The sequence below is a fragment of the Oncorhynchus clarkii genome, chromosome 1 (genome assembly GCF_045791955.1).
Source record: "Oncorhynchus clarkii lewisi isolate Uvic-CL-2024 chromosome 1, UVic_Ocla_1.0, whole genome shotgun sequence".
In the NCBI taxonomy this organism is placed as follows: domain Eukaryota; kingdom Metazoa; phylum Chordata; class Actinopteri; order Salmoniformes; family Salmonidae; genus Oncorhynchus; species Oncorhynchus clarkii.
This window is the reverse complement of record NC_092147.1, coordinates 8,760,612-8,776,144: the sequence shown is the minus strand read 5'-3', so window position 1 is coordinate 8,776,144 and position 15,533 is coordinate 8,760,612. Positions and strand designations below refer to the sequence as shown.

The window sequence follows — 15,533 nt, the reverse complement described above, 5'->3', positions numbered from 1 at the left end:
TATTTTCCTACAGTTACTAATAATACTAGCAACAAAACAGATTTCATTCCTTAAAATGATTTTGCCAGATGGAAGAAAATAATAAGGTAGGCCTGAACTGTAATAAGATATACCTTAAAGACTGCTTGTGTTTAATCCTGAATCCAGTTGCCCCTCTTGTACTGGGATAAAATAATAGGGAACCCATGAACCTTATGGAGGAGTACATGTGTTTTGTAGACACACCTGGGTTCTAGACTGGCTGAGGTAAACATTTTAGGAAAGCCTGGGTTTTTAAATCCCGGTGAAAGCAGATATGACAAAGTTTATCAATGTCATGTTGCCCTTCTATTTAGATGAAACTAGCGAAAAGGATCATTTTGCTTCTCTTAATCCACATTTTCTAGCAAAAAAACATGTTCATGCTTTAGGGCTGGTGGGCTGCATACATATTGGTAAAATATAAAGTGTGTGTGTGGGGGGGAAGGGGCCTGGTGGATATAATGGGGTATAGGCATAACTGCTGTTTTGAGGGTGAAATTTCAACCACAGGATGATGTTATCATTGTAAACTAAATTCAGCATAGCCAGACCTTGTATAAAATAGCTTGAATTTGTACCTTTGAAACCATGTCAGATTTTCAACATTATATACACTTTCAGAAAAAAACAATAGGCTGGGCAGCACCTCAGCCCGGGATCGAACCCCATCCAGGGTTTTAATTACACCCAGCCCTGCTTAGCTTTAATATGTCACTGACTACTACCAATATGCTATTGTGAGAATTATTATTGAGAGCTCTCTTAATAACAAAATATATTCAGTGTTAATATCGAAGTCATTCTAAGGGGTAGGTTTGACAAAGCAAATGAGTGAGTGAGTCTTTGACATGAAGACAGTGGTTAGATTCTGCCATTGGGACTGCTCTGATGTTTCCATTCTCTCCTGGATATGACCATAGAGCCTTGTCCCAGTCTCTAGACCTGCCTGTCTGTGTGATGGATGACCACCTGACCTCTGAAGCTGTCAATGAGATGGTAAGTTGACCTTGTCATTTCATTTTACAACATGAATCCAATAAAATGTTATAGTGATGCTATCATTGGCAATGTTGACGTACCACAACCATCTCTGTTGTGTTTCAGTTGTTTAAATTTGTCCAACGTTGCCAATGCTCCTCCACTCTTTAACAGTTAATAGTTATTTCAGTATGATATTTGTTGTATATTAAGTTTGATTATTTGCAATATAATTACATTTCTACCAGGAGCAGAGCAATTCTACCAGGAGCAGAGCAACCGCACTGATGGAAACCACAGAAGATCTGACACTTATGGACTTCCTTCAAAACCTAACTGAGAAGTATGTTCTGTTTTCTTTGGTACTATCACACCTTCAAGGAAATAGGATCAAATTAGAAACTCATCAATCGGAGAAAAATGTTCAGTGCTAGAAAAGTTGTCACATTGCAATTTTGCCAAAACAACTGACACAAAGCAAGTATAACTTCACGATCAGGCAAATAATTAAATAAAAACAATTCTGCCACGCATCCTGATATGACAACATTTATAACAATATTGTTGTCAGGCAATGGAGGGGGATTCGTGAGGGCATGTTTGACCCGGTAAGATCATGTTACTGACAATTTAATTAGATTACCATGAAAACTCTGCCTAATGTTTAACCTTGTTCATAAGCTTTTGAAAGACGCACTATGCAACATTTTAAAACACTTCTTCTGTTTCTGGAATACAGCTGACAAAACAACAGCTTGCCGGCTTGTGTCTGAGGATTGTCCAGTTTTTATCGGACAAGCTGATGCAGATCATCATCCCAGGTCTTTACGAACTACTGGGCATCCAAGATGCTGCCTCCTCTCCATTGTCACAGAGATCTCTCACAGCGTCACTCACCAGTCTGTTAGACGATAAGACTAACGCCAAGTCCCGCGTGAGATTTACTGAGGCTGGTGTACCTAAGAGGCCAGGCAGTCGAAAGTCTTACAATAGCTTTCGCATCCCGAAATACAGAGGGACGTAACAGTTTCCAATAGGGCTAAGAAAATTGGTGCTTTTTGAGGTTGGTTTGGTTTCAATTCAAATATTTTAAAAAGAATCACGGTTTTGGATTTCAATACTTTTTTTAGACATTGAATGCACTATGGATTATGTGTGTTGAATGCTGTAACAACACATAATAAAACAATGAATAAAAGTCCCATGATGGTAGTGACTGTCCATTACTGTTTATGACTTATCAACCATCATTTACTTTCTCATATAAAATATTTATTTGATGACTTTATTATTTCATTCCAAGTCATCAACTCATCTCTATAGAGCTGCTGCTTATTCTGTCTGACAAAATAACTATTTTAGTAGTTCTTCTAAGTAAATAAGACCTACTTTTATGACCGCTGAACACCAACTGTCAATCACTTAGATCATGTATTTCCAGGTAGAGAATCCTCGCAACGCAACTGCTTTTTATCTCTCTCATGCATTCTCTCGTCTCTCCGTCTCAGTCAATGAGGTTTCCGTATCTGCTCCACACAGAGTGGACAAGTAAGTGGGCGTGCAATGGATTATGGGAATTAATTGCCATATTTTCTGTGCTAAACTATGTAGAATATTGGCCTGTTGGAAACTACAACTCCATACTACATTGCATAGTTCGTGCTTGATCTGATTTATCTCTACAGAAACTGAGCATCGAGCTCACAGAAGAAGAAAAAAATTAACTATATGGAATTCAAATAATTGAGCCGACGTCGGTCAATTAGTTGTTTAAAAAACGAAAAATAACAAAAATGTTGGTTAAATGCTCAGCTCTAGATTCTAATGACATCATCAGTGTGCATCGTGTGATTTTAACCAATTATGAGTAGGCATTTCCTACTAATTGGTTGATGATGTCATAGAAAACACTTATCTTCCTCTTTCTTTTTTACTACAAAACATAGAAATGACCGTTTTTCACATATGCTGATGTTGGGGTGGTGCTGGAGATGATGAATATGAAGTTGAAACATTTAGAAATTTCCCTTTAACATTTCTTCAAACTGCCTTGTATTTATGATTGTCCTTGAAGTTATTAGAAGTTACAGTATTTGAAGTTTATAGCAATTTGGATTTTTGTAGAGGATAGATATTGCCAGGATAGATAGATATCTACAGGCCAGTTTCAATACAAATTACTTATACAAAATACATTTTATTGGGCTTTAGAAATTGAGCAGTTAGGCTGACATCACACTAAGGTTTTTTCTCAGAGAAACAGCAGCGTTTTCCTCATTGTTTTCAATGGTGCAGATGTATTTGACACACTGAATGTGCATCACAGCCTTACATATTATTTGTTTGACTTTGATGATTTCTGTTGATTTTTTCCCCAAGGACTCTAACCTCTCTGTCTGATGTGCAGAAGAAAACAACCAACTCTCAGACGCTACAAGTCCTCTTAGGTGTCTCAGAGGACACCCTTGTCACCTGTGTGCAGGAGAGCCTGCAAGGTTCTCTCTCCAAACTTGCATGCATGTCCAATTCTCCATCTGGAAGTGCAGGCTCTATGATGCTAACCCCTGCTGTAATGGCAGAGTTGGCTAAAGATGTCAAGTCGGCCTTATCAGTGGTCGTTAAGAGTGCCTCCGCAAGTCAAACCTCTCTAGTGACACCGGTAAGGGGAGACTCACAGACCAAGGTGACTGAGAGCATGGTGAGAGAGCTGGCTGTTAAACTTGAAAAAGTTGACCAAGAGAGCAAGAGTCTAACAGGGCAAGTCATGACCACCATCTCTGACACAATGGTGGCTTTTGTTGACGAGAACGAACAGAATTTGCTGGAAGATCTGAAGGACAAGATCACGTTTTTGGCATCGCATGTTGGCTTCATTGAGGATCTTGATGCCCTGATAAGGAAATACGAGAGCAGCTACAATATTAGTGAATCTGGTTCCTCCTGCACGCTCACATCTAAGAGCATCCAAAAACTCTCTAGCCGGGAGTTTCAAACATCAGCAATACAAGCAGTGAGTGGAGTTCTTGACAAAAAAGTCAGTAGTTTGAGATTTCCTAGTTCAGTCATTCAGTCTGAGTTAACAGGTGCTGTATCAGGTCAAACATTGTCTGGCATTGTAAAGACAGAGTCAATTCACCCAGTGGGCTCAGCAGCGTCAGTAGTTGTTAAGACTTTCGTGTCAGATATGAAGTCCTTGGCTGAATCTGAAGAGAGTCCCCAACAGAAGAGTGCCTGGTCTGCTGCTGTTCACATTTACCACAGCATCCAAAACAACTTGAAAGATTATTTCGACAAGCTTCAGAGATTTGCCCTAAAGAGCATTGTCACATCTGATGACAACATCACAAATTCTGAGTTTAAGGAGACAGTTCCACTTCCTTGCTTAGACATGAAATATAGGCCCAGTAAGAGTGAGCCTCAGTTGCCAGAGTCCACTGGCGAAGTTACTTTACAAAGAGGCCTAAGTGAGAGCTCAAAACTTCTTTGGGCAAAAACTGAGTCAGAAGAAAGCAAGCTCCTTCTGACAACTTACACCAAAGAAGTCATCTCAGAGCTTCTGGTCTTGTACAAGACTGAAATGTCAAAGGAGGACCCCCTGTACACTGTTGGAGAAAAAGGATCAGGCTTCTCTATTGAGAGAGAGAAATTTGTAGAGGGTGTTCTGGCTCAGCTTGGGGATATTGCCCATTCCAGGGCCTCATCACCAATAGTATGTGAGTTCCCCTGTCAAATTGAGGACAGCAGAAGTAAGGCCACAGCTTCTTTGACCAGTCTGTTAGATTGTATTAGAAAACTCTCAAGTGAGGAATTTAAGAGAAATGCCACTCAAGCAGTGAGTGAGTTCCTAGTTAAAAAGTCCACCAGTACCTTAACTAGTGCAAAGCCTGCTTATTCTGTAGCATCCAGGTCTTGTTCCATTCAAAACCAGTACACATGGTCAAAGGATATTTGTGCGGATTCTGCTGCCTTTGGCATCATTGAAACATTTGTGGAAGACCTGCAGAGCTCGGCGCAACCTGCAGAAGTAGAGGAGAGAGAACCTGACCTCCAGGAAAATGCACAAAAGCTTCAGAGCAGGATCTGGTCTGCTACCACTAGTTTATATACAAATATTAAGAAGACATTAAAGGACTTCATCATTCACCAGCGGAGGTCAGACATGCTGAGCAGAATGTCTAGTCATATACCCACAGAGGACTCTGGACATCTTGTGACTAAGGAGTACCTTGGTTTGGCAAGCCAGGACTTGAGGCAAGCTAGTAAGAGTGTGCCTCAGTTGCACAGTTTGAACCTTGAAGTGGCTCTACACAGGGGTGTCAGCGAGAGTTCAAAACTTCTCTGGACTGAAACAGACGAGGCTCTACTGACCAATAGTACCAAAGAGGTAATTTCAACAATCTTGACCTCATGCGAGGATCAGGCATCAAATGCACCTTGCTTCTCCACAGTAGGAAAGAAAATATCTGATATGTCCCTTGAGGTCAACATGTTGGTAGGTGGTGTTCTGTCTCAGCTGAAGGACATCTCCTTGTCAAGGTCCCCAACACCATGTGAAGACATGTTTGAACGTCTCCAAGGTTCTACTGAGCGAACCTCTCCAGTAAGTCTAGATTGCAGCGCGGCTGCCTCCAAAGGCATTGCATCTTCCCAAAGTCTTTCAACAAAGAGCCTCCAAAAACTCTCTAGTCATGAGTTCCAAACCAAAGCTGAGAAAGGAGTGAGTGAGGTCCTCTCTAGATCATTTAACATTGTGGAGGAAAGCACAACATACCTCCAGTCTGTATCTACATCCACCACATCTACTGATATTATACAAACCATGGTGAAAGACCAGCAGGAGCTCACCCAGACCACCCAATCATCTGACATGGTATCTGGAACCTCCCTGCTCACCACTGGACAGGTTTCTGAGAAAAGAATCTGGTCTGTTGCTCGTAACATCTACTACAGTCTGCAAAGTAAGATTACGGAGTTTCTCAGAAAAGATCTTCAAAGATCAGACACAACACTTGGTTCAATCCAAATATTTACATATCAAAGCAGTCCTGCATCACAAAGAGCAAGTCTCGGCCATCTTGAGGTCAACCAGAGCAGTGTTACACCTGGTGGAAACGATGCCTGTGTGGACATTCCGCACAAATTACTACCTAAAACCACTGAGCTCTCAGGATCCATGCTGGAGGATTTTGACACGATCCGTTGTAGGAGTGCTGACAGCCAAAATACAAGAAATACCTCTTCTTCACGCTCCTCCATCTCTCTAACACCTACTTCAAAATTAAGGCAGTCGAAATGGCACTTTGCTTTACCCGGGACTCCCATCCCCACTGAAGATCCTGCTCAGATTGACTTTCCCATTGTTAGAAACACAATCATTGAGGACTTCTTTCACACAGAGGACTTACTTCCTGTAACCTTTGTGGACAAAGTCAGGCAAGCTGCTGGGGTGGTAGTGGACATTATGGTGGAAAGTGTTGAGAACACACAGGAAAATGGACAGGGTGCTTCACATCTTGACGACCTCCGATCTGCTGTTAGGAAATTGAGAAAAATAATTTCCACTTGGACCATCCACATTTTCAGTCATGAATTGGTGGATAAAGTGATAGCCCTTCAGGACAGCCACAGCACTCCACAGGTCTTAACATTGGAAGCAGCCAAAAGTGCTTCAGACTCCATTCTTTCAAGGCTGAAATGGGGAAATGAACAATGTGCCATATCCAAGAAGCTCTCCTCTCAGCTTCTCCAGATATTTGCTGAAGAGACAGTGAAAGGCTTCCTGAGACAGTGGTCAGATGAGTATGAAAACATAAACTTTGATGTTTCAGTCCAGAACGATCCAAAGACTTCTACTTGCATGGTCATTCTTCAAATGATCACCAAAGCCACTGCTAAATGTTATTTTGAGTCCGCTACCAGCGTGGCCACCAGTGACATTGTAGAAGGCGGGTTTGATTTGGAAAGGGATACCAACAGCAGTACTGGAGAGCAGGTCCTCACCTTCAATACAAAGGTATAGTACACATACATCTTTCATGAATAACACTGCTGTTGACCTTTTATGAGATATATGATTCTTTGTGTCATGGCATTGCACTGCTTCTTGCAATTGATATGCTGTACTTTAAGATATCGAAAAATGTTCAGTTTGTTTTAATGTGCCTTTTCCCACCAACCAGGGTTCCAAGAAAGTTAGTAAGAACCTCTGTCCTCAAGAGTCTCTGGAGTACCAGCCTCAGAACATTTCCCCTACTGTGTACTTTACAGGTAAGCCCTGCTGCTGTTTAGGCTGCTGCTCAGTCAAGACTGAGACATTATCCCTTTACCATTCCACTAATTCATTTGGAAAGATGTTGTACTCCTCTGAGTTGTTACCTATGACATACTGTACTGTGGGCTGGGTGGTAGTCTAGTGGGTTAAGAGGTTGGGCCAGTAACCGATAGGTTGCTGGTTCAGAATCCCTGAGTTCACAAGGCAAAATCTGTCAATGTGCTCTTGAGCAAGGCACTTAATCCTAATTGCTCCTTGTAAGTCTCTCTGGATAAGAGTGTCTGATAAATGAGTAAAAATGTAAATTGATGGCATGTTGGATGGTCTTTCGTTGCAGAGACGATGACAACATCTCATGGCTCCTTTTCTCCAGAGGGAATTTATGATATCGCATCGTCCTTCCCACTTGAAGAGAAGAGTCGCAAACCCTCCCTTTTCACCAGATTGTCTAGATCCATCACGAAAGGCTTTCTCAGCCCATTCAAATCTTCAAGGAAAACCAAATTTATTTAATTAAATTCCTCATTATAAACAACGAGAGCATTCATTTGTTCAGATGAAAATCTAATCGTATTGGTCACATACGCCGAAAACAACTGTGAGATGCTTTATTACGAGCCCATTCCCAACAATGCAGAGTTAAAAAGTAAGAAAATATTTTCTAAATAGTAACACAATAACAATAACAAGGCTATATACAAGGAGTACCAGTACCGAGTCAATGTGCATGGGTGCGAGGTAGTTGAGGTAATACAGTATGTACATGTAGGTAAGGGTAAAAGTGACTAGGCAATCAGGATAGATAATAAACACAGTAGCAGCAGCTAGTGTGAAAGTCGGTCAGTGTCACAGTGAATGTGTGGGTAGAGTGTAGTGAGTGTGCATCGAGCCAATTCAAGAGAGTCCGTGGAAAACAATTAGAAAAATACATCAATAACAAAGGGGCAAATAGTGCAGGTGGCCATTTAATTAACGTTCATCAGTCTGATGACTTGGGGGTAGAAGCTGTTCAGCAGTCTAATGACTTGGGGGTAGAAGCTGTTCAGCAGTCAAATGACTTGGGTGTAGAAGCTGTTCAGCAGTCTAATGACTTGGGGGTAGAAGCTGTTCAGCAGTCTTATGGCTTGGGGGTAGAAGCTGTTCAGCAGTCTTATGGCTTGGGGGTAGAAGCTGTTCAGCAGTCTAATGGCTTTGGGGTAGAAGCTGTTCAGCAGTCTTATGGCTTGGGGGTAGAAGCTGTTCAGCAGTCTTATGGCTTGGGGGTAGAAGCTGTTCAGCAGTCTAATGGCTTTGGGGTAGAAGCTGTTCAGCAGTCTAATGACTTGGGGGTGGAAGCTGTTCAGCAGTCTAATGGCTTGGGGGTGGAAGCTGTTAAGGAGCCTTTTGTCCCAGACTTGGTGCTCTCGTATCGCTTGCCGTGTGGTAGCAGAGTGAACAGTCTATGACTTGGGTGGTTGGAGCCTTTTGACAATCATTTACATATCACTTATTTTATTTTGATTTGATGTCATATTGTAAACGTATGTATCTGTTTTGCTGAAAATATGATTTTGAAAACAATGAATGTCTACAAGTGCTTCATAAAACAGTTATATTTATTTTTGTATTTTCAAAACACAGCAAATAGCCAATCAAGTATCAACATAAGTGAAATGAAAGACAGATTTAATTTTCAGTGAATAATTGTCTTGTCCAGTGAGCAACTCAATGACAGTGATTGGGAGTCCCATAGGATGCCGCATAATTGGCCCAGCGTCGTCCGGGTTTGGCCATCATTGTAAATAAGAATTTGTTCTTAACTGACTTGTCTAGTGAAATAAAGGTTAAATAAAAATAAACTATTTAAGCTGTCTGCTATGTTGCTGTGTAAATCCACACACTGCAGGGGAATGATGACACATGCTGTGCTAACACATCGTCACAGTAGTTGTCAGTTTTGTAACGTAAATAAAGAGTTTGTCAAATACTCTATGTGAAATACAGTATGTATTATTTTGACACTGCACAGACTCATATGAGCAATAATGATCCACATCTTAATAAAATAGTTTTAAGGCAGGGGGTTGGAGCCTCAATTAGACCCATGTCAAACACTTACAATCACATTCAGTATAATCACATACAGCACAACCACATAGTCACATTCAGTACAACCACATAGTCACATTCAGTACTATCATTTTTTTGTTACTTGAGAATAGGAATGACTGAGAATCCACTGCCTGCCGTTGTAAACTTTCTGCACACAAATCAAACACAGTACTGACTATATCTATAAGCCTCATCCAAAGGAACAAAATTCTAAGTCGTCCGCATTGTTTCAGGCATCATCCGTTCCAAAGTCTCATCTTGTTCACTGTAAAAAAAAAAATAAGAGTTCCTTTTTGGACAATTCCAGGTTGTCCCTCCTTGTTTCAGTATGTTTAATCTGCCTAATGACCAGGATCCTGGTGTCTACCCAATGTGCTGAGCACTCCTCCTGGACAGAGTCCACGCTACATTCAGCTGCTGCAACCATGGTCTCTGTGTGAAGGCACTGTTAGAGAGTCAATCAACCAGAACAAGGTTAGGAGACCAAATCTGTGTCCTAGCATTGTGAAATACTGTATATGTAATGGCCTCAATACATTAATGAAGCGCCCTTACATTCTATCCTCTCCCCATACTGAAACAACTTGTTAGGGTGAACCAATAAGACTGACACTATATACCTTCTAAGCATGATAGTTGGCTCATGATTTGTTTCAGGACTTGTTAGGGTAAACCTATAACAGCTTCTAACCCCAAGTCATAAGACAGCTGAACAATTAATCAAATGGCCACCGGACAAGTTCAACTGTTTTATTATTTGTTACTTTAGTTTATTGGGTAAATATTCTCTTAACTCTTCTTGAACTGCACTGTTTGTTAAGGGCTTGTAAGTAAAGTATTTCACGGAAAGATCTACACTTGTATTCAGCGCATGTGACAAATAAAGTTTGAGTTGATTTGATTTGACTATGTACCTTCTAAGCATGATGGTTGGCTCATGATTTGTTTGTACTGAAATCTATTCAGGGAGGATAAGGGTATATCATAGGCAGTGATGTAGTGGTAAAACCATTGACTGGTAAATGCTGATTGCCGTTCAGGATTAAAGAAGTAACGCTCCCTCTACTTTCAATGCATCTTCCACAAAAGGTGGGTAAATGCTTGAACAAAATAAAATAAAAAGTGTGTAAACAGCTTTTACATGTGTTCCCCCCCCACCACCACTGATTATAGGAGGCTTCTTCTGACAGTATTCACACCTTTCATAAGAAACCTCCAGAGAAATATTCATATTCACCGTAGCTGTCATTTAAACTTGGACTAACCTGGCCAAGGCCAAACAGTATATGGCGTTTTCTCTGGGTGTGCGGTCGCAGTGGAGAGAAAAGGCCTCCAGTGAGGTGGTGAGGATCTGGGCGGAGTTTGGCGAGGCAAACACAGGTCTGAGATTGGTGTCTCTGGAAATGGGCGGGAGCGGGACTCTGCTCCTCCATTGGTTGCTGTTCTGATCCCCACTCTCATCCTCCTCACATCCCTTCCCATCCCCTCTTCTTCTCTCTTTCATCCCTCGTGGCCACAGGGTGTAGCTTCGGTAGTTGAAGAGGTTTATCCTGGGATGCCAGGGCGCAGAGCGGGCAGGTTACATGAGATGGGCAGTTGATGGGGGTCAAACTTTGAGAGGCTGTGGACATCACCCTGATACCCGCCTTGGCCTCACTCCTCCTGGGCTTGGAGGACATCTTGGGGAGGGTGAAGCCGTCCACCAGGACCGTGTCGCCCACCCTGGTCATGAACGGAGCCCTGTTGAGGCCCATGCAGTGCCTGGATGCTGCCCTCCTCTGCCCCAGCCTCACCCAGCCCTTTATCTGGAGGTATGTCCGCATGGGCAGGGCCATACCTGGGAGGACCACCACAGAGCACAGCTTGGTGGCCAGGTGACTCACACACTCCCTGTGGCCGTACTGAAGGGCGATCCTCAGGGGGTCGCGACCCTGGGGATCCCGACAGGCAAGGGTCAGAACGCTGCTGGCGATAAAGAGTTTGAGGATGGTGAGCTGGCCGCGCTCGATGAAGGCGACAGCGGGACACTTGGCGACGTCGGGGTGGGCCGTCTGGTGGCACCACTCACGGTAAGGGTGAACCCCCGCCGGCTCAATGACACGCACCCCCCTCTCCAGCAGCCAGCCGGCCAGGTCCAGGTGGCCCAGAGAAGCAGCGATGTAGAGTGCCACCCGGAGCTGGAACCTGGAATAATACAGAATCAATGTATTTATAACACGTTTCAAGTTTTTTTTGTCAAGTTCACAAGATACAGTGGGTTATAAAACAGTACAGTAAAATGCTTACTTGCAAGCTCTTTCCCACAATGCAGTATTAAATATCAGGGTAAGAGAAAAAACATATGAAGGAAAAAAACATGAGAATATAAGCTATATACAGGGTCAGTACTATTATTGTAAGCTATATACAGGGTCAGTACTATCATTGTAAGCTATATACAGGGTCAGTACTATCATTGTAAGCTATATACAGGGTCAGTACTATCATTGTAAGCTATATACAGGGTCAGTACCATTATTGTAAGCTATATACAGGGTCAGTACTATCATTGTAAGCTATATACAGGGTCAGTACCATCATTGTAAGCTATATACAGGGTCAGTACCATCATTGTAAGCTATATACAGGGTCAGTACTATCATTGTAAGCTATATACAGGGTCAGTACTATCATTGTAAGCTATATACAGGGTCAGTACCATCATTGTAAGCTATATACAGGGTCAGTACTATCATTGTAAGCTATATACAGGGTCAGTACCATCATTGAAAGCTATATACAGGGTCAGTACTATCATTGTAAGCTATATACAGGGTCAGTACCATCATTGTAAGCTATATACTGGGTCAGTACTATCATTGTAATCTATATACAGGGTCAGTACTATCATTGTAAGCTATATACAGGGTCAGTACCATTATTGTAAGCTATATACAGGGTCAGTACTATCATTGTAAGATATATACAGGGTCAGTACTATCATTGTAAGCTATATACAGGGTCAGTACTATCATTGTAAGCTATATACAGGGTCAGTACCATTATTGTAAGCTATATACAGGGTCAGTACTATCATTGTAAGCTATATACAGGGTCAGTACCATCATTGTAAGCTATATACAGGGTCAGTACCATCATTGTAAGCTATATACAGGGTCAGTACTATCATTGTAAGCTATATACAGGGTCAGTACTATCATTGTAAGCTATATACAGGGTCAGTACCATCATTGTAAGCTATATACAGGGTCAGTACCATCATTGTAAGCTATATACAGGGTCAGTACTATCATTGTAAGCTATATACAGGGTCAGTACTATCATTGTAAGCTATATACAGGGTCAGTACCATCATTGTAAGCTATATACAGGGTCAGTACTATCATTGTAAGCTATATACAGGGTCAGTACCATCATTGAAAGCTATATACAGGGTCAGTACTATCATTGTAAGCTATATACAGGGTCAGTACCATCATTGTAAGCTATATACTGGGTCAGTACTATCATTGTAATCTATATACAGGGTCAGTACTATCATTGTAAGCTATATACAGGGTCAGTACAATTATTGTAAGCTATATACAGGGTCAGTACTATCATTGTAAGATATATACAGGGTCAGTACTATCATTGTAAGCTATATACAGGGTCAGTACTATCATTGTAAGCTATATACAGGGTCAGTACCATTATTGTAAGCTATATACAGGGTCAGTACTATCATTGTAAGCTATATACAGGGTCAGTACCATCATTGTAAGCTATATACAGGGTCAGTACCATCATTGTAAGCTATATACAGGGTCAGTACTATCATTGTAAGCTATATACAGGGTCAGTACTATCATTGTAAGCTATATACAGGGTCAGTACCATCATTGTAAGCTATATACAGGGTCAGTACTATCATTGTAAGCTATATACAGGGTCAGTACTATCATTGTAAGCTATATACAGGGTCAGTACCATCATTGAAAGCTATATACAGGGTCAGTACTATCATTGTAAGCTATATACAGGGTCAGTACCATCATTGAAAGCTAAATAAAGGTTCAGTACCATCACTGTTGATAGTAAATCTATCATACAGTTCAGTGTGTAGATGTGTATTCTGACATCACAGGTCTCTCCCGAGACAGGTGTCGTTGGACGGTCAGTCTGTGTCACAGGAAGCAGCCTCTGAGGAACTCCGCCCACCCATCCCAGGTGTCCAACCGTAGAGTAGCCCCTGGGAGACAGAGACACATGCAGGTTGTCCTCCTGGTTGCCATGAACCAAGAATGTGTTCCATACAGTCCATTTGTCTCTGTGTTACATCCATAAGGTGTTGAGCCAGAGGACCATTGATCTACTGCACAAGGAAGGCCATACCCAGGTCAATGGCGTAGTCGTGCAGCCGGTTGCAGTCGTAGAGTTGCAGGCCGGTGGGAGAGCTCAGTCTGAAGGAGCTGACGGGAAGCCCACACTGCTGGGACACCAGGGTCATGAGCCTGGCCACAGACGTACTCAGGAGAAACACAGTGCCCAAGACTGAGAGGGTCTCCCCCGTCACAGCACTGAACACACGCACCACCGGCTCCCGCTGAAGTATAAGACCATGGACATACAGTAAATTCACTTGTTTTACATAAATACCTATGTTGTGTTTATACACCGAGTAAACAAAACATTATGAACACCTGTTCTTTCCATGACAAAGACTGACCAGGTGAATCCAGGTGAAAGCTATGATTCCTTAATGATGTCACTTGTTAAATCCACTTCCGTGTAGATGAAGGGGAGTGGACAGGTTAAAGAATTGATGGCAAAAGGCAAAATATTTAAGTGCCTTTGAACGGGGTAGTAGGTGCCAGGTGTACCGGTTTGTGTCAAGAACTGTAATGCTGCTGGGGATTTTCACACTCAACAGTTTCCTGTGTGTATCATGAATGGTCCACCACCCAAAGAACATCCAGCCAACTTGGCACAACTGTTGGAAGCATTGGAGTCAACATGGGCCAGCATCCCTGGGGAACGCTTTCAAACACCTTGTAGAGTCCATGCCCCAACGAATTGAGGCTGTTCTGATGGCAAAAGGCGGGGTGCAACTCAATATTAGGAAGGTGTTTCTAATGTTTGGTACACTCAGTATATATAAGTTAGGAATCATATAATTACAGGGGTAAGATGAAGTGGCTCCTTTGCACTGATCTTAGGTCTGGTTTGTGTTTTTACTGCTAATGGTAAAGGTTAGGATTTGGTGAGAGTAAACTGATCCTAGATCTGTGCCCAAGGGCAATTTCTATCCAGAGACAAATCAAAGGTCCATGCTATTTAAATTTATAATATACCACCATCTCGTGGCTCAAACTTGTAACAACATTTTCTAATTCATGTGCTGTGCTGAGTTTTGTTCTATCACATTGAACACTAATCTGGGTGCAGATTAAATTGAACACTAATCTGGGTGCAGATTAAATTGAACACTAATCTGGGTGAAAATTAAATTGAAGACTAATCTGGGTGCAGATTAAATTGTTAACAGAAATATTATGAATATGTATTTCAATGAACCCAAAGGACCTCTTCTTCTCTTACTATACGGCCTGCTGTGCTCTACTGTACTCTGCTGTACTCTGCTGTACTCTACTGTACTCTGCTGTGCTCTGTCTGCTGTACTCTGCTGTACTCTGCTGTGCTCTACTGTACTCTACTGTACTCTACTGTACTCTGTCTGCTGTACTCTGCTGTGCTCTACTGTACTCTGCTGTACTCTGTATGTTGTACTCTGCTGTACTCTGCTGTGCTCTACTGTACTCTACTGTACTCTACTGTACTCTGTCTGCTGTACTCTGCTGTGCTCTACTGTACTCTGCTGTACTCTGTCTGTTGTACTCTGTTGTACTCTGCTGTACTCTGCTGTACTCTACTGTACTCTGCTGTGCTCTGTCTGCTGTACTCTGCTGTGCTCTACTGTACTCTACTGTACTCTGCTGTGCTCTACTGTACTCTACTGTGCTCTACTGTACTCTACTGTACTCTACTGTGCTCTACTGTACTCTACTGTACTCTACTGTACTCTGTCTGCTGTACTTTACTGTAGTCTGCTGTGCTCTACTGTACTCTACTGTACTCTGCTGTGCTCTACTGTACTCTACTGTACTCTGCTGTGCTCTACTGTACTCTACTG

At 42.1% G+C, this 15,533-nt stretch overlaps 1 pseudogene; it reads right to left on the bottom strand.

The window, feature by feature from the left end:
* Positions 1–9,571: 9,571 nt before the first annotated feature.
* Positions 9,572–15,533, bottom strand: part of LOC139414368 (protein ANKUB1-like) — a 6,341-nt pseudogene continuing 379 nt past the window's right edge.